The sequence below is a fragment of the Globicephala melas genome, chromosome 6 (genome assembly GCF_963455315.2).
Source record: "Globicephala melas chromosome 6, mGloMel1.2, whole genome shotgun sequence".
NCBI classification, from domain to species: Eukaryota; Metazoa; Chordata; class Mammalia; order Artiodactyla; family Delphinidae; genus Globicephala; species Globicephala melas.
In genome coordinates this window covers 39,935,593-39,961,380 of record NC_083319.1, presented here as the reverse complement: position 1 = coordinate 39,961,380, position 25,788 = coordinate 39,935,593, and the positions used below count along the sequence as shown (strand labels likewise).

Here is a 25,788-nt window from a genome sequence, read left to right as displayed (position 1 = left end):
TTTTAATATTATCAAAATGCTAAAAAGCCTGCAAAATCCCACAATTAACTAAATATAGAAAGGAGACAGAAATAAACTTCATGAATTTTAAGTTAAAAAAATGTCAAAATATAAACCCCAAAGTAAATGTTCCCATAAGGATAGTTTTGTCGGCATTGGAATCATCTGCTTTATTTATTCAAGTGATGAATATAAAATTGAAGGAAAGAACTCAGGCCAGTTAATGTTTCCCAGCCCCTATATGTATAGAAAAACTATTAAATCCATAGCATTTCCAAGTAGTGGTTAGCGATGCTGGTTTTTGGACTGTTTGCCCTTTTCCCACCCTTGCCTTTTGTCTCATAGGGATGTTAATTCCTGCAGGCTGTGTATCACAGGCCCTATTAATGCTGGATTCCACCTGGATTCGGTCAGTGGGTGACACTGGGGGGAGACTGGAGTGCATGAGCATGGAAGAACACATTCTATCTAATGTCCTTATTTCCCATATGACAGAATCCGTTATGATTCCATATTCTTCCTGGAATCCTTGAACCCCAGGCAGCCTAGTTAACTTGGCTCTTCTCTTAACCCTTCCAATAAAAAGTGACATTGGCTTCTTGTTTGTTTAATTTCTGGGTTTTCTCATCATCCCTTATATAGCTCCTAGCTTTTTCATCACTTACCTAGATTAAATTCTCATTATTTTCAATTCTTACTGGTCCAACCTTGATTGATGCATTAACTGTATTTCCTTGAAGATACAGAAGTTCGCTATGCTCGTTAGCTCCCCTACAGAGAAAAATATAAAAATATACAGTGGATATGAAAGGAAGAACAATAAAACACCAAATATTTCTGTATGGCTAAAGAACTCACTCAGTTCAATAAATTGATTATAGGAAGATTATAGGAAGAAAATCTAGATTATAGGTGAATGCCTAGATTATAGGAAGAAAATATTTATTATTCCTTAATATACTACAATTCACTGGAAAATGGATAGGTCCATCCTAAATTTAGTCCAAGGCAGTTCAAAACTTGAAGAACTTAAATGGACTTTATTATAATACCCTGTACCCCGAAACCACCTTGTGTTGACTAGACAATTTAGGCTATTGCTGGCATAAATTTTGAAGGCATGAGATCTCTACAAAATTTTCCTTTTTTAACCAGCAGAGGCTGAAAATGAGGTTCAGTGAGTCACTTCCTTCCTAAATCTATCACTACCCAAACAAGCTAAGCCAAAGGGAAAAAAAAAACAATAAAATAATGAGCTGATAACTGGTATTTGATGCAATGCAGCAGATGAGGAAGTTTTGTAATATGTTAGTCTGTTTATCCTTATATAAATTCTTTAGGGGTGACACTATAGAATCATCAAACTAAAAATTGACCAAGCAGATAGTCTCTATCTATAATCCTCTACTGTAAATGATTTGATAAAACCCAAGTATAAATGTTTCAACTGTGAACTTCCAGTATTGTACTCTCAGCATCTTCTTTTGTAATTATATCAAGAAAAGTCTCAAGCATTTCCCCTAGTGTTTACTGTTGTTAATTCCACCTGTTTGCTTGTTAACTACGACACAATTAATATAAATACATGTATTTTTCTTTAAGTAGTGTGAATTATTTTCCTAAACAGGAACCTATTTATTCCCATGATTAACACTATTTCCTGTCTGAAAGTCTTCAATAATGGCTGCTAATAAGCTGAAACAGAAAACATCAACAATGGAGCAACAGGAACTCTCATTCATTGCTGGTGGGAATGGAAAATGATACAGCCACTTCTCAAGAATGTTTCGCAGTTCCTTACAAACCTAAGCAAATCCTCACTATACAATCCAGTAATGAGCTCCTTGGTAATTTTCCAAATGAGTTGAAAACTTATTTCTGCACAAAATGAAAGAAGCCAATCTGAAAAGAATACATACTGTATGATCCCAACTATAAGATATTCTGGAGAAAGCAAAACTATGGAGACAGAAAAAAGATCAGTGATTGCAGGGGCTTGGGGGAAGGGATGGAAGAATAGATGAAACACAGAGGATTTTTAGGGCAGTGAAAATATTGTGCATGATACCAAAATGATAGAAACATGTTTTATTATACACTTGTGCAAATCAGAATGTACAACACAAAGAGTGAACCCGAATGTAAACTATGGACTTGGGGTGATAATGATGGGACAATCAATGTCTGTTCAGTGATTATAACAAACATACCACTCTGGGACGAGATCTAAGCTGACTACCTTATTTGTTCACCAAAAACCTCCAGTCTCTCTTAACAACGTTCACTGATGTCAAAACTGAGTCATGTCGTCAGGAATCAAAACATCCTTACTTCTGATTTGTTCAACTTTATTTAGTAGCCTCTCACAACTATATATAATATTCACGGTTTTGACGATTTGCAAGGCATAGCCCAGAAGACCTATATGTGTAGTGATTTATAGTAACTCTGGCCTGCATTTGTATCAGAGAAGCAGAGGTGCTGGTTGTGATCAAACACAGCTTACAATCCCGAATCTATAGCTCAAAGTAGTTTTCGCCCTCTGTTCTTCATCACCTAAACTCTCTATGGTATTCATCATTATTTAAGACTGAATGTAGCCATGGCTAAAATCACAATGATGTCTGACACACAGTAGGTGTTAAATAACTCTTTTCTGGATTGAGGACTTGCATCTGTCATTTTTCTTCTCGCACAACTCTCCTATACTTCTCTCATTCTTTTCTTGCACTAGTTTCACTTCAGTGTCTTACACAGAAAAATTACCTATGTTAGTGTTTCCTAACAAACCAATATCTTCTTTCAATAAGTATAAATACCAGGAGGCAAGAATATACAATGGAGAAAAGACAGTCTCTTCAATAAGTGGTGCTGGGAAAACTGGACAGCTACACGTGAAAGAATGAAATTAGAACATTCTCTAACACCATATCTGAAAATGAAGCCACCCCCAATCCCAGACATTTATGTCAGGAAACCAATTCAAGAAAAGTGGCAACTTATACCACAAGAGCAGACTGCAGAGTGCATCCAGGAGCTACAGGTATCTGTTCCGGGCAGTCAGGCATGCCAATGATATTGCTCGTTTATGCCAAGGAGAGTATTTCTGTCTCAGAACCCACTTCTACTCTTTTCATTTTATTTCTTATTCTAATTTAAAACAATTTGCCAATTGTAAAGTATATTTTAAGAATATGTACTCATTTTTTCAACACATTTCATTGAGCACCTATTATTATGTGCCCAGCACTGTCCTAGAAGATGGTTCATCAATGAACCACTCAGAAAAAAATCCTGCTAACATATAATATTCCAATTTGAGAGACAGTAAATAAACATATATTTCTTTATGAATGTATAAGTATATATATATAATATAATATAATATGTCTGTGTGTGTATATATATGCCGATAGTAAATAAACATATATTTCTTTATGAATGTATAAGTATATATATATATAATATAATATAATATAATATAATATAATATAATATAACATGTCTGTGTGTGTATATATATGCCAACAAGGGTAAGGCACCATGGTAAAGCGGATCAGGCGTGTTAGAGTAGAACACTTGCTATTTAAAAGAAGCAAATGTGCCTGGAGCTGTTGAGGAACCTCGAGGAGATCAGGATGATAAGGAAAGGGTGGCTGAAGGAGACAGAAACAGAAGATTGAGTTAGAGAAGGTTTAGCCTATGTAAGGTTTGTCTTGGAGGCCTCATGTTTCCTCCGATTGGAGAGACTCAGCAGAGGAGAGACATGCTCGGAGTGACCTTGAGGGGATCACTCTGGCTGCTGTGTTGAGGATCCATGGAAGGGCGCAGGGGCAGAAAGAAGCAGGCAGAGCAATTGGGAGGCCAGTTAAAAGGCATTCTCTATAGCTTTCCTTTTTGAAATCAGAGTTTGTAGAACCATTTTTACAAAAATGAAAATGCACACTCGGATGCTGCTGAATGGACAGGAATGGAGCTAGGAAAATCACAAAATCACATGGATTCATCTGAAGTGGTATGGAATTTTAGAGAAAAAAAAAGTATTCAAGGAACAAGGGCAAACTGCTCAAGCTGAAAAGTTCAAAGGTCACTCAAGTTTGTATTTCAGATCTCGAGCCTTTCAAGTAGATCAAAGGTGCTTGTCTTTGTGTGACTGATTCAGGGGGCTGCCAGATGACCACATACGGCGGGCGGCCTCTGTTTTATGAGCCTGCCCTACCTGCTGTTCTCCTTAGGGGTTCTGACTTCCTATTTACTCTGCTGTCTTATCCTGGCTACTCAGTGCAGCATGGGAAGAAAAGGAAAACTTTGACTTGGGGTTTGCAGCGGATGCTTGCAAATTTTGAGTGATCAAATTGTAAGATTAACAATGTTCTTTAGCTTCATTCACCAGAGATTACGCAACATTTTCCAGAAGAAAATGGTTCCAAAAAATCACTGTGGGGTCTCAAGAAACCCTGGATTTGAAATGCCTTGGTTAAAATCTCTGCTGCCCAGCTAAGCATCCCTACTAGTCTTCAGCCCATGGAAATCTCAACTTTACTTTCTAGAAGGGCAGACTAGACCCATTATCTGTGTTTGAAATTTGAAAAGATTAGGAAAGAACGAGGAAAGGACTCCAGGGTGGAGAGGAAGAATGGAGGCAAGTCAGGCAACATTTATAGGACTCCTACGATAGCATTTATACATAGTGTTTAAGTTGCAAAACACTGTTTACTTACCTTATCTAGTGAAATTAGTGCATAATTTTAGTACCCTAAATTTGTATTACTAGAAATAAGTATTAGAAAAGTACCTTTGATATTCCTTTAGTATTTTATTTCTTTTCAAAATTCTGTCAGTCTTTGCAGGGTTTTCAATAAGTGAAGTGTGTTTTCCACGAATACTGTAGTATTTTAAAAGTTGTATAATTGAAAATCCAAGAAAATAGTGAATGACTGATTTCCCCCAAAATCATAATTTTGTAAAAATCTTTGACTTATTACTGATGATATATTTATTCACAAATTTTTAATAAAACATTTAATGTTAACACTTTCAATTACAATGTTTTTGTAGCATCTTGAGACTCAAGCCTTCTACCATAGCTTTTCACCTAAAGTCAATCCAGCATGCTAAGTACCCACTGCCTGTATAGTGTTGCAGCAAATAGTTGAAATGAGTAACTCTCTGGGCAATTCTTGCTTATTATAAACCTTCTTGTACTTTGACTTAATTTCCTAAGCATTTCCCAAACTTTTATTCTTTCTTTCATTTTGTGATGCTACTGCAAAGAAAAGTCCCCTCCCTAAATTTATCATTTAGGATCATACAAATCATTAGACTGATCTCATGTAAATTCAGCCACTCCTAATTATGGCCAACCTACTGAAAACCAGACGTATGCCCAGGGACTCTTCACATGACCTCACAACACTGGTTTTGACGAAGGGGTACATGGAGGCACCTGCAATATCAACCTAGTTCAACGAAAAGAGGAGGTCTTAGAGAGCAGTATTGAACACATAGTCTATGTCTCAAGAACACCCTAATAGTTTCTTGGCTTCTCACCATTAGAAGTACTCATGATAAACAGACACTGAGAAATAAAAGTCAAGGACATAAAGAATGAGCTTCAGAATACTAAGTAAAATAAATTTTAAAACATAAAGATCAAGGTGATTAGAACGAGTGATAGAAGACAAAGTAGAGCCAGATTACTAAATGAGATGTAAAAGTATGCTAAGATACAACAGAAAGAAATGAACACTGTGTCCGAGAAAAATCTAGTACAGAACAGTCAACACTGAATACAGTCTTGATGAAGTTACCAGACTTCAAGGAAAACAATAATTCTTTTGGACATCAAAATTTTTTTAAAAGGTCCTAAAGCAGGGAGGGGGGAATTTTTAAAGTATGAGTGACTTCTCAAAGGCAATATTTAAGGATAGAATATTATTTTTAAAAATGTATACAAAACATTACAAGAAAAAAATAGCGTGACCCAGTAGTCTTAAACTGAACCAAATTCTTCTTCTTCAGGTATAAAGGCAAGAGACATAATCAAAATTTAGGAAATATAGTATTTATGAATGTTTCATGAAAATAATTCTTATTCACAAAATCTAAACAATCAAGAGATAAATCAAAGTAAAGAGCTCCGAAACAATAAAGCCCTAGTAGAAAAGAACTAAGGCCAAATACCAGCTGGAATTACAAAAGAAAATACAACTCTATAAATCTTCAAATACAGAGGAACACAACAAGCCTAGCAATGTTTGGGAGGTGCTAAGTGTAGTGAGGATGCTGTGAGAATATTAAATGCACTTACTTTCTTGTCTTCATTAAGAAACAAAGGTTTTGGTGTAAAAACATGCATCAAAATCTATCCCCTAAAAAAAGGAATAAGACTGATTTTCTAGGGCTCATGCTATACAATACCAAAAACAAAACCAAAAATGACCATTTAGTAGACCATAAGTAAACTTCATTGAATTCCAAAAAGTTAATGTCAACTTTTAATGTCTACTAATGTCTAGTTTTACTGGACAATGATAAAAAATCTAGCAATACCAAAAACTAGATACAAACACACAAAAGAAACCCAACAATCTTCATAGTTCATGATTTTGTTAAATCACTATTGAGTCAAAGAAGAAAACTTAAAATTGCAGAATACCTAGAAATTAGAAGCCATGAAAACATGTCAGAACTATGAGATATAGTTAAGGCAGTGTTTAGAGAAAATTTATAACGATAAGTACCCAAGAAAGAATCAAAATAAATTAAACCAAATTAAGAAGTTAGGAATTGAACTTAGAAAATACAACTTAGAAAAGGAAATAAAAGAACTTAATAAAGATAAAAACAAATTAATGCATTAGGATGAAATCCCTTTTCATCTTGGGGGAGGTGGATTGTCAGTCTTTTTTTTTTTTTTTTTAATGCCTTTAACTGATTGGATGAGGCCTACCCAAACTATGGAATGCAGTCTGCTTTATCCAGAATCTACTGATTTAAATGTTAATCTCATCTAAAAAATACCTGCACAGGACTTCCCTGGTGGCACAGTGTTTAAGAATCCACCTGCCAATGCAAGGGACACGCGTTCAAGCCCTGGTCCGGGAAGATCCCACATGCCGTGGAGCAACTAAGCCCGTGCTCCACAACTACTGAGCCTGCACTCTAGAGCCCGCAAGCCACAACTACTGAGCCCACGTGCCACAACTACTGAAGCCTGCGTGCCTAGAGCCCATGCTCCGCAATAAGAGAAGCCACCACAATGAGAAGCCTGCACACTGCAACAAACAGTAGCCCCCGCTCGTTGCAATTAGAGAAAGCCCAGCACAGCAACGAAGACCCAATGCAGCCATAAGTAATAAATTAATTAAATTCTATACAAAAATATATATGTGTATATAAAAATACCTGCACAGAAATAAATAGTTTTTTTAAATTCATTTTTGGCTGCATTGTGTCCAGAGGATACAAAATTAGGTGATGTGTTGTCCCTGTCCTCAAGGCCCTTTCACTGTGGTAAAAGAAATCAGCCATACACATAAACAGGTACCTTGTGAATTAGAAAGTAGTGTGCTATGTGAAAAATGCCAAATATCACTCTATAAAGAAACAGAGGAGGGCGTAACTTATTCCAGGCAGAAGCATCCAGGAAGCCTCTTTGGTGTAGATGCCATTTTAATATGACAGTAAAATATGGGTAGAATTAATATATGCAGGGAACTAAATAAATCAAATAAGCAATGGATACCCAGGGTTCAGAAACAAGAAAATTGACTTTACAGCTTATGGACTGGAAAATCACATGATCCATTTATTTTTCCATGCTCACTCATTAGCCCTGTGCCAATAAGATTCATTTTCAAATGAGATTTATTTTAATGTTTTTAGACTTTGACTTGTTAAAAAAAAAAACCACCTTCCATAAATCTCTATTTCTTCTCAGGAAACCTATAAAAATAGTTTCAGTTTAACCTTTAGTTATTCTCCATAAATAGTACTGGTGACATGGAACTGAGTGGTCCTTAAATTGGGGCCTGCGTATTCTCTGATGTTGCGCTCTCAGGCAACCCAAAGAAGCAGCATGTATATACCTAAAACATTTTACTGTAGATTTAGGACAAAGACTTCGTTTGGTTTTGTGGCTGTGTTGTTAATGTCTCTGAGAGGTTTGTCGCATACACAAGGATCAGCAGAATGTATATTCCATGTCAGCTAATCTTTTGCTTTTTTATGAAAACGCAAAGAACAGCATGTTTTAGTATGCTGAAACTAAATAGGAAATCTAGTATTTCTGTGATAATTAGAAACCCAGCATGCCATTTACATCACCAATTGGGAATGCTGCTGTGACAGGACCAGGCTTTCCTAATGTCACTGGCCCTCAAGGCTGATTCTTGTCTGTCCAAAGAAGTTGCAACATGGAGATGTGAAAAGAATTCTCACTGGCAGCCCATTTAGGCTTTCCCTTTGTTTTACAGACTAGTGTGATAACCTAAAAGCCACTGTTTTGCTTTCTGGCTTTTGATCACATACATTCACCCAGTCATTGGCTCTTCCTGCCACAACTACATTCAACAAAATGAGGATGTAATGCTTTATGAAATGAGGATGGATTTCATGAGTTTAAAGACTCCTCCCATGTACTTCCCTTTTATATTCACCGCTGTTTCCTTGGTTGTTAAAGACCTCACTCTCTATTTTCAGGAGGCTTATAAATTACCCAATCAGCTAAAAATTAGAGGTGCTGAAGATACATCAATAAGGGCAGATTGATCAACTCAGCAAAGTTTCAGAGCAGGTAAGCTGCCCTCTACTGGATGATCCATTAATGATATGCCAACTGCTTTACATGAAAGGTGCACAGCCCACAGGGTTGAAACCACGGATCTCCTCTAAGGGCCATGGATGAGCTACAGGAATCAGCAGACCATACTGATGGCTTCTTGAAACTGAATGTTGGTGAGTTTCCTAATGCTGACCCTGAATCTCTCCACATGGTTCCCCCTGGGCTGAACTTATCCCACCTTTAGCTTCTTCTCATTCTCCTACAGCCATTTTCACCACCAGGCTACATGACCTTCTGAGGTGGAGAGAATCTTAGGTCTTTCTCTTTCCTAATTCCACTGACATGGATCTAACACTTCCTTCCTTCCCTCAGGTCTCCCCTTTTGATTCTCAAAATCCTGATGTGCATGTCAAAAAAATGAAATGCCGCTATTAAAAAAACAAAACAAAACAAAACAACCCTTGCTTCTCCTGCAGACAATGTTGAATGCCTCTCACTAACTAGGAAAGTCACAAACAAGCAATTGGGAGGTAGAAAGCAGAAAGTTAAATATTTCAATCTATGACCTGGATAGATAGATTGACATGAACACAATTACATTTAGCTATGATTTCCACCATAGCTAGTTCCACAATATCATAAAATAACCAAAAATGTTAGTTTTTATTATTACAGTGTCATTCTTGCTTTATCTTTTAAACTTTGTAATTTTTAATTACATTTTGATATGAGTGTATGAATTATTGGCTTAAATAGAAATTTCTAATCAGAAGCTTTGAAACCTGTGAATTTATACAAGATTACTTTTAAAAATGGAAAAATCTGAAGGTATTGAGAATTGTTTCAGACATGATGTTTTTCCAGATATTCACAATAAGTATGACATTCAATAAATCATAACACTACCCTGGTAAGTGGTAAGCATCAGCAAAATGAAATATATTTTGATGTTTATTTAAAATATGAGGTTTTTAGGAATCACAAACCTAAAACCTGGAAAAATTTTACTAGAAAACTTTGACACAAAATGGTCTAATTACATCATTCTCATAGCATAATTTAAAACCCAGTGAACACAATTTGGAGAAAAATCACTAGAAATTTTTCCAAATAAAAAAATAGAAGACTTTGTGAGGAGCAATTCAATAAAAATACAAATAGGCAAATAAAATATCTTTCAAAGTTAACTTCAAGGTCATTTTCAAAAATACTTTAAAAGATGAAGCTCATGTAACTGGAGAATATTTGATAGAGCTCGTGTTATAGGCATGGCTAAATCTATTTTGGATCAAAAAGGGCAGCCAAGCTGAAAAAAGGTGCCCGTATTGAACTTGGCGAGTGGTAACCTGCATCAAGGACATCACTTATTGTGAATATCCCAGCAGCCACTGCATCGTTCACCAAGAATACTCACCTCCAACAATATGCCTCCTGATTTCCTCTGTGTGTTCAATGGGGTGGTAAAAATGGAAACTTTTAGTTTTAATAAAAAGGCCGGTGATTTGAGTATCATTTAAAAAAAAACCAAAACACAATAGGAAGTGACTTGGAAAACTTATTTTGTAGACCAACTCCAGCTTCATCTGGAAAACTGCAACTCAGATGTGCAGAAAGAGGACCATTACTTTCTGACCCTGGCTTCAGTGAGTATCTTCCTCACAGAGAAGGGAAATGAAGACATCTAGTCAAGGGTCAATCTTTGGATAAGATTAATTAGTTCTTTTTTGTTCTCAATGATAAAAGATGTTTAACAAAACTGGCTTATCTAAATGATACTTTTTTCAAGGCTAAATAGTTCAGTCAATAATTGCAAGAAGACACTCTGAAGGTTGTTGCTGCATATGACAAGGTCATTACAATTAAAATGAATGTTGAGAGCTGAAATAGGAGAATTGCTGTAGGGATAATGAGGTATTTGAGCACTTTAGTTCAATGAAAAGTAATGGTGTTGGGCTTCCCTGGTGGCGCAGTGGTTGAGAGTCCACCTGCCGATGCAGGGGACATGGGTTCGTGCCCCAGTCCAGGAAGATCACACATGCCGTGGAGCAGCTAGGCCTGTGAGCCATGGCCGCTGAGCCTGCACGTCCGGAGCCTGTGCTCCGCAACAGGAGAGGCCACAACAGTGAGAGGGCCACGTACCGCAGCAAAAAAAAAAAAAAAAAAAGTAATGGTGTTTATGATGTCTTTGTTAAAGAATAACATCATCATTCATCTTTCTTTGCTGCAAAGAGTTCTTTGATGAGTATACGCCAGAGATGGTAAAAGAGAATGCCCAATGGCGCAGAGAAATTTCAGCCCTGTCACATGGCTCAAATGTACAAACACCGTAAAATTTCCAGCAATGGTATGTATATATGCCATCTTGAACTGTCTCTTTGGAAACATTATGGGCATTTTTATTCAGTGATCATTACAACATAACTTATAAGTCAGTAAAAGAATAGGTTTGTAATCTGAGTCCACATGTCTATCCATATATACATTTTTATTGGAACACCAGAAGGTATTTCCAGGTCATGGAACCTCCCTCATTTCAATCCATTTCATTTTTAAAATTCATAAAGTCATTGCAACAGTATCTTATCCAACAACCAAGAAACACTGAAAATAATTTCTGTGTAAGCAATGGCATGTAAACACATAAATAATTTATACTAAAGCAAGCACAAATATAATATTGAGTAGAATGCAAAATTTGAAAGAATCATAAAGATAAATATGAGAGCTGTTATCCTTGCTGAGTCATCCAGAACACCATGGACATATTTCCCTCTTATTTTAGGGCTACGTTGCAGAAAGTCTTGAGAAGTTTGGCATTATTTAACCATCTGCAAAATGTGTGTTTTCTGTTTTTCCACTAAGCCAACCACAGGAGTGACCAGTGCTCTTTTAGTCAGTCTCCCCTGTGAACCGTGGTTTTGAAATGAGATGTTGATGTTTAGAAAAACCAGTATCAGATAGTTTTAAATGAATGGTGGAAGTCAGAAGTTAATGAATTAAAGAACAACATTGTGGATGTAGCTCAGTTTTGCTTAAAGCATAAACAGCATAGTTCAGTGATTACTAAATGACTATTTGGCTAAGTTACTTAATCTGTCTGCAAGCTATTTCTTCATATCTCAGATGAGAATAATGTAATCACCTCATGGGGTTGATTTTTGGAGACTGTGATTGCAGACAGAGGGAGTAAGTTCATCCCAGAGTTGCAAGTACTCTCAACTGAGGTAGCTTGAAAAATTTGAGGTTAACAGGGAAGGCTGAGGTTAGTAAAATAGAAATGGGCTTCAAGGGGACCATCAAACCATGAAGATTCTGAGACAGAAGAAGGAACTAAAGAAGGAACTAAAACGTAAAGCCTGTAATAAACATTAAACTAGTAACCAGACAGAGATGCCAGTCTGGAGAATCCAGAATCAGCAGAATCCAGTGGCTGGCTTTTCACATCTTTTCTGCCATGTGACATGTGGGCAGTCCACTGGGGACTTTTCTTGGGGAAAGTTGAGAAAACCCCTCAAAGAGAGAAACAAATGATCAGGGTTTAATATCATATCATATATTATCAAATCAATATAAAATATTTTAATATATGGAGGACCAATGAAAAGTATCAGCATTGTCAAGTCTAAATAAAAGTGGAACAGCTGTTATCTTCAAGCATTTCTGTGGCTGTATTAGGGATTTGCCAACCAGTTGATCTTAATGTACTTTTTTTTTAAATTAATTAATTTATTTTTGGCTGTGTTGGGTCTTCGTTGTTGTGCATGGGCTTTCTCTAGTTGTGGCGAAGGGGGCTTACTCTTCATTGCGGGGCGTGGGCTTCTCATTGCGGTGGCTTCTCTTGTTGCGGAACACAGGCTCTAGGAGCCCAGGCTTCAGTAGTTGTACATAGGCTCAGTAGTTGTGAGCCCACAACCCCATTTCCGACTATTTGATTGTTTTATTTGCCCCAGAGGCACTACTTCTCACACATTCGGCTCCTCTCTTTAAAAAATAACCCCAACTAATCATGTTCTTGTGCTTCAATGCACTAGTCTCTCAAGTATTCTTTTTAAATTGAGTGAAAATTAAACATAATGCACACAGTTCCATAATAACATTTCTTTTAATGAGACCCATCTTCTAATGGAAATAACTGCCCTACTAAATTAAAAATAGGAAAATACATAAAACACATAATCCAGCGCATGAAATCAAAAACCTAATTTACTTATTCATTTCACTAGACAGTGTGATGAAGCATAACAGGACCATGATAAAATGCAGTTGTGTTCCTGTCTCCTCCTGCCATTTCCCCCTTTCCTACTTAGAAAAGGTCAGCTTGAAAAAAAGTGACCTTAACGTTTACTTCCCAGTAAAGCAAACCAGTGAAAGCAAATATTTTTCATGTCCTACTCATCTTAAAATCTAATTGTAAATTAAAAAAAAAATCTTCATTAAATACAATCTTTTTTATGTCAAATGTCTTTAACTTAAAAAAATTATTTTTAGCCAGACTGGGATGAATTCCAAGCAATTTCAAACTCGCTATCAGAATAGTACTTTACTTATAAGTTTAAAAAAAAAAACAAAACAAGTACATAATCTGCAATGTTTTATGAGGTTATTAATTTGAATTATGGAATTCTAATTGCCTAGGAGATTGTCCATAAACCACTGCTCTCCTCCGGCAGGATGGAAAAGAACACAAAGTATTCCCACCAGGAAGCTTGGAAGCTTGTCAGAACCTACAAATGTTTCTCAGACTTCATGGTTTCTTTCAGGGCTTTGGATGTTTTGCAAAAGCCCTGATCAAAAGGTAACCATGACCTCAGAGGTGTGTGGTGTGTGTGTGTGTGTGTGTGTGTGTGTGTGTGTGTATTTAGCTTTTTCTTTCCTTGGCATGCCTTATGCACATTGAAATGCTGACATTGCAAGAGGCCAGAACTATGTCAACTCCTCTAATAACTAGGTGTGCTTGTTTTATAATGGTAATTAACTAACTGGAGGTTATTTGATGTGTGTGTGTGTTTACTTGCAGGCCTGTGAAAGCACACATGGATACAAGCACTTACTTTGTATGTGTGTGATTAAATACTCTTGTGGTTTCCAGTTTTTATTCCAGGCCTACAAAAATGCAAATTGCCTCCAGTCTATTTATTGGTATATAATACATTGAGGTCACAAATCCTGTTTTGAGATGGATTTTCTATGAAAGACGTCCAGCTCAATAATTTATTTCCCTCAACTATTTTTGTTTTTAAACAGTATCTGTTTTCTTAAGATTTCATAATCCAGATAAAAAGTTCTTCATTCCATTCATCTCATCATTCAGTTGACCTATGTACAGTTTAGACTGTGCACAGGGAATAAGAAGATTAATTTTGAACTTGTTTCCATAAAACTACAGGAGGTCCAACTACAAACCACAAAGAATAAATATAAACTAGTTGAGGTAACATTATAAAAGTAGTAGTGATAGTTTTTAAATGCCTGCACCGGCAGAGGAAACTTGTCCATAGCTTTAAAAAAAAAAAGAAGAAGAAGAAGAAATAAGAAACAACTTGAAACATTTTGATATAAAACTTCCTACATGGACACCCTTACTTTTGGCAGTTTGTATCCAGAATTTATTTCATGTTGGAATCTTGCAGTAAGTTGCAAATACTAATTAACAAACCCATACTGCACTCCCTGGGTGGTTAAAAAGAAAATTGGGTAGTAGTCTTGTAGTTCATGGAGTTTTAAGTATGGGCACTTGGACCATAAGATCAGTCAGATCAACAATATATTGGAAAGAAAGGTATCTTTACTCAGGCAACTGTACAAGTCAGTGGCCCTACTGGAGGAACCATGATCTTCCAGACAGTGAGACCAACCATTCAGCCACAGTGTTTCTTAATTGGCTTTGTTTGGTTTTGGTGTTGAAGTAGTTTTCCTCCAATGAGTAGGTGGCTCTGTGAGAATCCCAAAAGAAAACAGTTTCTAAAAGAGCTTTTGGTGCTTAGAGGTTTTGGAAAGATGACAAGAAGAAGCATTTTCCTGGTGTAAATATTATTCCTTGGAACAAATAAAGATATTGAGTCTAACAACAACAAAAAAAGTTAAGAAAAATTCTGTATAGCAGCAACTGGGACAACTTCTGAGAAATTACTTTCTAGTGACATTAAAACAGTAAATATTCAACCCGATTTATAGCTGTTTTTTCTTTTGACTGAAAATGTCCAATGTATGTGGCTTGAATACCTGTTCTTGTCCTGAATGTTCTACCACATACATTTCCACCTACTGTGAAGGCAAACACATTTTGACTTATGTTATTGCTTATGAAAATTCTCCCTATGACTTGAAATCCTACCTCTGTGTTTTCTTTTAAATATTCACATTTATAAATGGGCAACTGTTAAACCACTTGCTATTTCTCTTAAAGTTACCATAAGGGTGATCAAGTAGTAATCTAACCTTTCAGATACTATGAATTTTCCATTTTCTATTTGAGAACAGCACTTAGGAAAAAAGAATCCTTAAGAGAGGGAAAATTTTAAGAATGAGTCTTAGGATGCCAAGGCCACTCATTAACATTTCTCCAGTGAGTGTTTCAAGTTGTCTGAAGTTGTGTTTCATACAAAAAAGCAACTTAGGTAAAATTTGTCTGCTCTTATATTTTAAGACCAATAACAAAATGCAAGCTCATTAAGCTGTGCTTAGGGACTCTCACAGACAGAATAAAAACACACCAGCCTATTCTTCTAGCATTACAGATATATTATAGCCAAAGTACTTCCTTAGAAGTAAGACATTACTCTCAAAAGTCATTTTTATATGTGGTATTTAGGACCACTTTATATGGAATGTGAAGTGTTTTATGAGTAAGTCCCACTCCAGATGTGGGAGATGAATCCCAGAGGAGGTGAGCAAATCTCTGTCTCTGATTCAGCCTCAGAGTCCATGCTAAACTATTCTACATTCAATCACAACCTCAAAAGGCTTTGCAGACCCCAGTGGTACCTATGACTTGCCAGGTTGTTGTGAGGTGCCTGGATGGAGGTGCTGACCAGCACTGGTACCTCAAATAGCCTGATGCTAGACACTCCAATGGAGGCTTTAAATCAGTTTGGAAGCCCTGTAACAACAACATTCTGATGAGACCTCGCCCAAGCATCAAGGCTGTAAGGGAAGGAGGCATGGGACGGACAGGCTGTGATGGGACAACCTGGAGTTCATATTCTGACTGTGCCCTGTATTGACTGCATGACTCTAGAAGCGTAGCTGAAATTTTCTGAATATCACACAGATTTCTGAGTAAGATGCTTGTGCTGGTTAATATGCTATGTCTCTCAGCTCCTAATTCACCTCTATATTAAGCGTTGTATGGCCGGAGCTGGACCTCTGCCAACTACGTCTCTTCATTGCCAGCTGGCTTCTTGTTAGGTGATCCAGAAGAAGGGGAAAGGGAGGGGAAAGACCTTGCTTCTTACTTTTTGCTTGCAATTCTCATAGACTCTTCTCCCAGCAGCAACAGTTGGCCCCAGTTTTTAGCTCCTACGGCACTTACAGAACGAGGCTCAGTCATACCAGCGTCAGCCAGGCAGCACTCCTCCTTGAAAGTCTAAGTCCCAACTCCTCAGCACCCATTATTTGAGCTTCTATGTTCTGATACTCTTAACTTCTTCCCTTTATTCCCCCAGCCTTAGGGATGGAGCTGCTTCCTGGTTTCCTTCCATCTTCCCCTTTTTTTCTCATTCAGCTAACTAACACCTATGTATCAACTGCCTAGATTAAATTCTCTCTGTTGAAGAGTGGTTTCTGTTTCCCTGTCTTGTCCCTCACTGATACAGTGTGAGAGAGTTCTACCTATTTAAATTTTTTTATGTGGATTAAATGAGATATTGCATGTCAAATACCTGTTACAAGGCTTGGAACATAATATAAATTAAATACATGGCTCCTCTCTCCATTTGTAAAAGCTGTCTCCTTGGCAAAACTCCCCCCTCCCCTAATACAGTAAGTTTGTGCAAACTGTGGCTTTAGATATAAATATTTGAATTGCGAAAAGAACCCTGGATTTCTAACTCTCAGCAAGTCTCTATAAGATATGGAATCATAAAGAGAATACATGACCACAAGCTCCCTGATGATTTTTTTTTTTTGCGGTATGCGGGCCTCTCACTGTTGTGGCCTCTCCCGTTGCAGAGCACAGGCTCCGGACGCGCAGGCTCAGCGGCCATGGCTCACGGGCCCAGCCACTCCGCGGCTTGTGGGATCTTCCCAGACTGGGGCACGAACCCGTGTCCCCCGCATTGGCAGGTGGACTCTCAACCACTGTGCCACCAGGGAAGCCCCCTGATGATTTTTTTGAGTGTGTGTAAAACTGCACATCTAGAGTCATCCTTGCTTGTTGGAATAAAGAACACTGTCTCTTAATCTTAGTGGCCACAATGATAGTACCATAATGTGTTATCAAGAGATCATGTAATTCTTCTTGATAATCTATTTTCAATAATTGATAAGACCTTCTCATCCACAGAGCCCTGACTGTCTCTAACATCAAAGTGAAGACTCTTTATTCTCATTCTTCTCTAAAATTATCTCATATTATTCAAAAGTTATCATGCTCATATCATTATTCATGCCATGTCCATTTTTATTTCATACTTTCACTCCTGCTCTTCCCTCTTTCCTGAAATGCTTTCCCCCTTATCATTTTATTTAAATCCCCCAAGACTCAGCTGAGACAACATTCTCTCAGCCCACCAAGATATCTCCCATGAACTCCTATTGTACCTATTGTAGTTTTTTGCAGTACAGCGATTAATTAGTCTCTGACTAGAAATCTTATCAGCTCAGTTAAATTCTTTTAAAAAAGCAACTTTATGACATAGACCATGTTTTTTTTTTTTTTTTTAGTCATGGTTCATGACTGCCTAGAGGGCTTGAAATAAATATTTGTTGGCTGACTGGCCAACCTTTAATATTTTTATGATGGATGTGTCACTTGAGACTTCCATTTTCTCTGAGGGCAAGGCTGAAATACCAAAATAAATATACAGATAGATATAGATATATGATATATGATATGATTCTGGGAATTTATCAATGCAGATGATTATAATAAAACTTTTAGAATTTTTCCTAATTATAAACTCAGCAGGGATAACTAACATCTGAAATAGTACTAGAGTCAATATACCATACTTTTCTTTCTGTACTCATACTTTTCTGTACCCTAGAAAAAAAATGCCTACTGCATACATCCATTAAAATATTTGCAGTATAACCATAATCCTAATGAAAAACTGATGAATTTTTGACTGGAAGAACTGAAATGCTTGAACTTGTACTGCTTTATTCATGAAATGGATAGTACAGTGCAAGCAGGCACAATTCCCCTTACTCTTGCACAGAAACTAAATTTGTGAAATGAAGAGTCAATCTCTTTGCTTTTCAATTCTCAGTCATTATGATGACAGACTGGATGACATAAGTTATTGCCTCAGAAAAGCTAGTGAATTCAGATATGGCTGCTCACTCTAAAATATGTGCAGGTAAGAGTGACTGCATAGCAGGAACCCCCTGAGCCTGAAGTGGACCAACTCTGAATGAAAAAAGACCCTAATCATGTCATGATTAACCGCCCAAGTTAATCAATTATTTAACATCATGATCTGTCCTATGCCAACGACCCTCAAAGTACATGAACAAATTGAAAGCACAAGAAGGATAAAGAAATAATTGAAAACATAAAGTCCATGTTCAGCTTGACTTTGAGAATACTTGGAATGCCTTTAATATAAAAATTTATGACAACTTCCTGGTTTTCTCTCCCTCTAGTATACATGTATTGTCCCTTACTCCTAACCCATATGTGGGTTTTCAGATTAGAGAGTTATGATGGTGGTATTTCTTATCAGTAGGAGAGGGTAAAATGAGATTCAGACCATGAATGCTCTCATTTGGAAGAACATCTTTTTACTTATTTACAGTGTGCTTGGAACTACTGTACTGTGCTTAAAAATCAAGTTTCCTACCAATTCTTTACATCTCTTCTCCATAACCAGGGTACAGCACTTTCAAGGAAAAGACTTATCCTCTCATAATCATGATGAATCCAGTAAGTAAAAATATGTATATATAAACCAACAAATGAACCAGACAAAACAGTCCTTGCTGTAATTTTCATTGTCACAAAGTACCTTCAAAAATGTTTCTGAAGTCAACAAAATTTAAAGGGGCAGATGCAGAATGAACTTTCCAGGCTGAATATATTTATACATACACAAATGCACACACACACACAGAGTGTGGTTTATTGTCAAAGAAATTTCACTGAAAAAGGTAAGTCTATAAAATTGTGCAGATTTGGTAACATGACTATCTTCAGAGTAGTAAGTCCCATCTGTAAGAAACAAGCACCTTGAAATTTCAAAATATTTGCCTGCTGTTAAAAATTCATAACTTTCTAGATATCCTATGCTCTTGGATTGGAAGAATTAATATTGTTAAAAAATGGCCACAGGTCTTCCCTGGTGGCACAGTGGTTGAGAGTCCGCCTGCCGATGCAGGGGACACTGGTTCGTGCCCCAGTCTGGGAAGATCCCACATGCCGTGGAGCGGCTGGGCCCGTGAGCCATGGCCGCTGAGCCTGCGCGTCTGGAGCCTGTGCTCTGCAATGGGAGAGGCCACAACAGTGAGAGGCCCGCGTACCGCAAAAAAAAAAAAAAAAAAAAAAAAAAAAAAATGGCCATACTACCCAAAGCAATCTACAGATTTAATGCGATCCCTATCAAATTACCCGTGACGTTTTCCAAAGAACTAGAGCAAATCCTAAAATTCATATGGAACCATAAAAGACCCAGAAACGCCAAAGCATCCTGAGGAAAAAGAACACAGCAGGAGGCATAACCCTCCCAAACTTCAGACAATACTACAAAGCTACAGTAATCAAAAGAGCACGGTATTGGCATAAAAACAGACATATGGATCAATGGAACAGAATAGAGAGCCAAGAAATAAACCCACACACCTACGATCAATTAATCTTTGATTAAGGAGGCAAGAATATACAATGAGAAAAAGACAGTCTCTTCACTAAGTGTTGGGAAAGTTGGACAGCTGCACATAAATCAATGAAGTTAGAACACACCCTCACACCATATAAAAAAATAAACTCAAAATGGCTTAAAGACTCAAATATAAGAGAGAACACCATAAAACTCCTAGGAGAGAACATAAGCAAAACATTCTCTGACATAAATCATACCAATGTTTTCTTAGGTCAGTCTCCCAAGGCAACAGAAATGGAAGCAAAAATAAACAAATGGGACCTAATCAAACTTATAAGCTCTTGCACAGCAAAGGAAACCATAAACAAAGTGAAAAGACAACCTATGGACTGGGAAAAAATATTTGCCAATGATGTGACCAACAAGGGCCTAATTTGCAAAATATAAGAACAGCTCCTACAATTCAATAACAAAAAAATAAACCACCCAATAAAAAAATGGGCAGAATACCTAAACAGACATTTCTCCAAAGAAGCCATACAGATGGCCAACAGGCACATGAAAAGATGCTCATCATCACTAATTATTAGAGAAATGCAAATCAAAACTACAATGAGGTGCCACTTCACACCAGTCAGAATGGCCATCTTTAAAAAGTCTACAAGCAACAAATGCTGGAGAGGGTGTGGAGAAAAGGGAAGGCTCCTACACTGTTGGTGGGAATGTAAGTTGGTGCACCCGCTGTGGAAAACAGTATGGAGGTTCCTCAGAAAACTAAAAATAAAATTACCATATGATCCAGCAATCCCACTCCTGGGCATATATCCAGACAAAAGTATAATTCGAAAATATACATGTACCCCTATGTCCATAGCAGCACTATTTGCAATAGCGAAGACATGGAAACAGCCTAAATGTCCATCAACAGAGGAGTGGATAAAGAAGATGTGGTACATATATACAATGGAATATTACTCAGCCATAAAAAAGAATGAAATAATGCCATTTGCAGCAACATGGATGGACCTAGAGATTATCATACTAAGCGAAGTAAGTCAGAGAGAAAAAGACAAATTCCATATATCACTTATATGTAGAATCTAAAATATGACACAAATGAACATATCTACAAAACAGAAAAAGACTCACAGACATACAGAAGAGACTAATGGCGGCCAAGGCGGGGGATAAGGAGGGAAAGATTGGGAGTTTGGGATTAGCAGATGCAAACTAATATATATAGGATGGATAAACAACAAGGTCCTACTGTATAGCACAGGGAACTATATTCCAGATCCTGTGACAAACCATAGTGGAAAAAAATATGAAAAAGAATATATATGTATAAGTGAGTCACTTTGCTGTATAGCAAATTGTAAATCAACAATTAAAATAATTTTTTAGAAAATCATAATTTTCTAAATTTAAGTTAGTTTCAAAACTTGGCTTGCATGAATCTCCCAATTCCCTGAAAATTAAAAAAAAAAATTAAAGCTAATAGGTTTTAGAGTTCTTTTTTTTTCTCTTGGAACAAACTGATGGTTGCGTAATTCACTTTTAACTACAGATGATTTTACCTGCTCCCAGCGTGTAAACCAAACAGTAATAGTTCTAATATACTCTGGTTCATGCGCATTAGTTTCCTATTGCTGCTGTAACAAGTCCCTACAAACTTAGTGGCTTAAAATAATGTAAAATTATTATCTTACAATTCTGAAGGTCAGAAGTCAAAAATTGTCCTTATGAGATAAAATGAAGTTGTCCGCAAGGCTGCATTTTTTTTCTGGAGGCTCTAGAGAACAATCCATTTCCTTGCCTTTTCCAGATTTTAGAGACTGCCCACATTCCTTGGCACATGGCCCCTTCCTCCATCTTCAAATAAGCAACAGAAAGTTGAGCCCCTCTTACACCACATCAATTCAAACTTTCCTCCACAGTCACACCTCCCTCTCTCTTCTGAGTCCTTCTTCCACTTTTAAGGACCCTTGTGAGTATACTGGGTCTGTCTGAATAATCTAGGATAATCTCCCCATCTAAATATCCTTAACATAATCACATCTTCAAAATACCTTTTCCATATATGGTAACGTAATCACAGGTTCCAGGGATTATACTTTTCTCTCCACCTTTTGGAGACATTCTTGGGAGATGCTCATCTAATTCAGCATCTGATGAGTGCACAGTCATCCAGTTAGGACACTTGGACATTTCATTAACATTCCTAACATCTTTAAAGCTACCTTTAAAACTAATAATCAAGTTAAGAGGAGAATTAAGTTTTAAATATCTGCAATTGTTTTTCCATGAGATAAAGATAGTCTATAGCCACTTAATTCACTCCTATCAAGCTACTTTATTATTTTTGCTGATATGAAGCAGAAGAAAAATTTAAAAATTATCTAGGGTACTGATCATTTTCAAACTGTATTTTTATTCTCTTCATTTATAATTCTTCCAGTCCCTAGAAAAATACAAATAAACTGTATTTATTAAATGATTGAATCACACATTAATCACATATTAATAAGCATAGAGACCACTGGAGTAAGCTGACTTACCATAACTTGTGAATATTTAAAATAAATGTATAAATAAATGATTATTTAATATAATCACCCCATGTTTTAGGATTCCTTCCAGAAAACAAAAATTAAAGCATGGTTATCTCCTTTTTCAAAAATCCATCATCCTGCTCCTTAATGAGACAACATCATGAGATAATATTAGTTCACACAGAAAGATGAATCGTCAAGAACATGTGCTCAGTATTGCTGACACCCACTACCACTAAGTCTCATCCCATCCGGTGATGTAGAAGATTGCAGCACAATGCACAATGCAACACATCTCCTTCTCCAACTTCCAAGTCAGTGCTGAGGGAGCAAAGGAGGAGAAACAATTTCCCTGTTAGCAGTGGCCTCAAGGTACTCTGGGTTTCTGCTCAAAATCAGAGGAGGACTCTGCCCTAGCAGAAATGCTTCTGCAAAAGAAAAACACACTAGGACCCTGGAGTATCTTGCCTTAAATATCCCATTGCATTTAGGCAAAATGGCTACTGACACATTTCCTGATGCCTAGGAGATATTTAATAGGATGTGGCTTAGGTCTTTTTTTTTCCCCCAAATCTACTCTCAGAGCTAACTAGTTCTGTGTCCTCAGAAAACTTGATTCTCTGCTCAGCCACCAATAACACAGAATCAATTAAGTTCTATAACAAAACAACAAGCAGTTTTTGACCAAGTGCTGTGTGGTAGGTACCATGCTCAGCAATAACCAATGGACAGATACTGCACCAGGAAAAGAGAGAAAGCAAGCATATCTGCAGACACTGGACATCTTCTTTTACAGAAATATAACTCAAACATTTTAAATATGCAAGGCCTCCTTGCTTCCAAGCATTTCCAGTAACAGATTCAACACGAGAAGTTATTGCATCATCTCAAAGAGATTTTCTATAATTAAATTTACCTTGAATACTGAATTGTTCCCTATGCCCAATTTAAATCAGCAACTCAAAATGAACTTAATATTATCAGCCTACTAATACAATTTATCAAAATTAATAACATGGGGAAATTTACAAAAAACAGTGACATCCTGGGTGTGGTAGGCATAATAATGGCCCCTAAAAAAGTCCACCTGCTAAATAACTCCTGGAACCTGTGACTATGATACCTTCATGGCAGAAGAAACTTCGCAGATGTGACTGAGACAGGAAGATTATCCAGGTGGACTCAATATAATTACAAAGATCCTTATAAGTGAAAGAGGCATGAGAGGAAGAGAGAGAGAAAAGAAAATATGACAACTGAAGGAAAGGTTGGAATGATGTGATTGCTAGCTTTGAATTTAGAAAGAAACCCTGAGCCAAGGAATGTGGGCAGCCTCTGGAAGCTGGAAAAGGCAAGGAATGAAACACTTCCCTAGAGTCTCCAGAAAGCCCTGCCGATACTTTGGGTTTAGCCACATAAGACTATTTCAGATGTCTGAACTTTAGAACTATAAGATAATACACTGTTGTTGTTTTGAGACACTAAGATTGTAGTAATTTGTTTCAGCAGCAATAAGAAACTAATACAATGGGCAAACTGTCCTTTTAGTAAATTATATTCTAATACCGTTCTAAGATTTCCCCATTGATAATATACCACAAGGTCTGCCCTTCTGTTTCTCAATGTAAAGAGCTGCCACATCTTTCCTAGTAGGACATCAATTTTGGTGCTCACAGGAACGATGGGTGTGATTCATTTGGAAACACTGTTCCTTGTCTACTAGTAATAGTGTGAGACAAATCATAGCAAAAAGTTCTATCACTCCCCAGGAAGCCATTGTTTCAAGCCTTAGGATTTAGTATTGCATTGGATCTCAATAATCTTCATTCCGCTTTGCAACTTATCTGCTAAATTTCATTGGGAACAGTAGCAAACTCACTGAGTTTCATTGCAAAAACAGCAGCACATGGCAGAAAACTCTCACACAATTGTAACTGCATTATCACCAGATATAGCCTGATCCATGTGATAGTGTTACATGAAACATGGCAGTTACTAAAATTAAATTATACTTGTCATAACGAAATGAAAATCTACATTTGATGATAGAGGATGTTTAATTTGAAGCAAAAACTTTAATACGCCTTCTGTTTAATAATTTACAAGGACTCATAGACACTGTGCTCTAAATGAGCATACAAATTTAAGTGTGTATATGTGTATATACGTAAGTGTATGGAGTTATATATGTAGTGAGAGAGGTCTGTAGATTGTAATGATTTGGGAGGATACCTCTGTCCAACTAACACCCCTTAAAGTTTCATCTTTCATACATGTTTCTTTTTGGAGAGGTATCACTTCTATTGAAACTACTCTTTTGTCTGTCCCTCCTGCCGTACTATAAAATGCTCAAAGACAAAGATTATGTCTTATTTGTCATTGCACTACATGTCATAATGGCTAGTAGGTGGTCAATAACTGTTAGATGAAGTTATAGAACTTCCATAATATAAATGCCTAGGCAGTAAATCAAGAAGTTGCTAACAGATAATTATTTAGTCCTGCTAGTGGGTCTAAAAAAAGATCTCAATCCCATGGCTCACCTGTCAACCATCAAGAGTATCAAGAGAGACAGGTTCTCCGCACTTTCACATATAATTTTTGCCTTTCAGTTAAAGTAGTCTTTCTGTGGCTTATTTAAATTAATTTCTCCTAAATTAGGATGGTTCAAGGAGTAGCTATTATGTGTGATTCTGTAGACACATAATATTAATATACATAATCTATGTATGCATATAATGTGTAATTATATACATCCTGGGAATCCCTAATTTCTTCATTGCATCACACCCTATAGTTTAGTTTCCAGCATCCAACCATTTGACCTGTTTTCCACAACGTTCTTCTCAGTGTATATATTTCTTAGCTTCTCATACTTCTTGAATTATATTTGTTTCCCATAGTAGTCAAGATGTTTCTAATCTGTTTTAAGAATCCCCTTGAGCCATCATAGCCTCTAACAAAAAAGTAAGATCACAGTCTCCATTTTATTCTGCAACCAGAATTCTACATTCTACAGGTTGTGGCAGCAGTAATTTTTCTCTGTTTCTAGAATCCTTCCAGAGTCACAATTCATGCTTGTGTAGGTTATACTTTACACAGCTCCAGGAGCACTATTCACATCACAGTCATCAAAGATCGGCATGTTATTTATTGCCACAACTTGCAGATGGTGACTAAGTGCCTTAAAGAATGGACAACTGATCCCATGTTGCACAAAGGTGGCATACTGGCTAGTAGGTGCTGTTTATAATTTGATATCAACAACTAAGAATGGGCAAACTTCTGCCCTCAAACCTGATGCAATAACAAAAACCAAACTTGCTTTTGTGAGGTAAAAACTAGATAGCTGAACAAGATATATGTATCAACTGGTTTCAGGCATTGTACAATAAACAGAACAAATAGTGAACCTTGAGAGAAATGAAACAAAAAAGATTAGCATATAATCACCCCAGTTTTCTGCTTGGTT

General features: G+C 36.9%; 1 long non-coding RNA gene across 1 annotated transcript in view; it reads right to left on the bottom strand.

The window, feature by feature from the left end:
• Window positions 1–697: 697 nt before the first annotated feature.
• Window positions 698–25,788, bottom strand: part of LOC132597402 (uncharacterized) — a 138,724-nt gene continuing 113,633 nt past the window's right edge. The window contains exon 3 of the long non-coding RNA XR_009564175.1: window positions 698–771. This is a non-coding gene — a long non-coding RNA (uncharacterized lncRNA). The remainder of the gene's footprint in view (window positions 772–25,788) is intronic.